This window comes from Myotis davidii, unplaced genomic scaffold, assembly GCF_000327345.1.
Source record: "Myotis davidii unplaced genomic scaffold, ASM32734v1 scaffold4685, whole genome shotgun sequence".
In the NCBI taxonomy this organism is placed as follows: Eukaryota; Metazoa; Chordata; class Mammalia; order Chiroptera; family Vespertilionidae; genus Myotis; species Myotis davidii.
Window position 1 is genome coordinate 21,458 of NW_006295746.1, and position 1,282 is coordinate 22,739.

A 1,282-nucleotide genomic window follows, 5' to 3' on the forward strand; every position below is an offset into this window, starting at 1 on the left:
CCCGACGCTCTATCCTCCGAACCAAACCGGTTTCGGCATAAATATGGTCTTGGAGAGGTCAAGTAATTTGATCAGGAGAATATCCATAGCTCATGAATTTTGAGTCTTTTTCTCTTACAGCAGCTGTGCAACTACTAAAATGTTTTTCTGACCAATGCGTGATGTAGCTATAGGTAGAACGTGGGTAGAATCAGAATATTGCCAAGGGTATATTTTCCTGAATATTTAGTAATACGATATATGAGTAGCTAAATTCAGGCCACCCAACAGCATTTGATAATGGGACCATGCTATTTCCTGAAGAAGTTGTCATAGCCTGTACCATTACTGTTATGTCAGTATTTGTATGATGCCAATCCTGTACCTAAGGCTCTGTCAGTCATTTGGCAGGGACTTACAGTAAAAGATATAACTTTATCTTGGTGTAGAATTGTCTAGTCTAAACAAAAATATTTATAAAATTTAGTACACTAGGAAATATATCTTTACAATGTGTTCTTACATCAAAGTGATGTCAAATCAACATCACATATATGTTCCTTGCCTTTCTCTGTCTTCCTACTAATTTCTGTTCATTATGATTTTTATATTGTCAAGACTTCAAATATATAAAATATGTACTAAAAATATAATTGCTTGGTTGTTCAGCCTTATTTATACATTAAAATGAATTTAGTGTTATCACCAAATCCTTTTATCATGGCTTCTCCTCCAATTCTGAGTTCATTTTAATTTAACTCTTATACATCTACCTAGAGCTAACCATCAGTTAGTTTTATTATAACTAACTTTAATTACCTGTGTAATACAAAAATGCATTCTCCTTAAAAAAAAAAACAACTTCATATTAAGGTTAATGTCACCCTTACAGTCTTTCTCAATACTTCAAAGGTCATCCGTGTATGTTTAGAAATAATATGTGTACACGAATTTGTGTATTTATACGGCATAAGTTTCATTCTTTTGCTTGCTTACTTTTACTCAGTAATTTGTCTTCAATATTTATCCATGTTAAATTATAAATCTAGGTAATTCCTTTAAGTTCCATTTAATTTCATACTATAATATATCACAGTTCTGCTTGGTTTTTATAGTCATTCACAAATTGTTTTTTCCAATTATTCATCAGACTAAAGGAATAAATAAATACATGCATGGATAAATAAATATATGAATGTGTACATACAGGGTGGGGCAAAAGTACATTTACAGTTGTTCCTATGGAAAATAATTCAATAGTTAATCAATAATAATACAGAATAAAATGATCCACTTTTTCATA

At 31.0% G+C, this 1,282-nt stretch overlaps 1 protein-coding gene across 1 annotated transcript in view; it reads left to right on the top strand.

Annotated features, from left to right (window-relative positions):
• LOC102767330 (alpha-2-macroglobulin) overlaps positions 1–1,282 on the top strand; it is a gene marked incomplete at its 5' end in the record, with an annotated part of 23,991 nt that overhangs the window by 17,065 nt on the left and 5,644 nt on the right. The gene's annotated exons all lie outside the window — the stretch shown is intronic.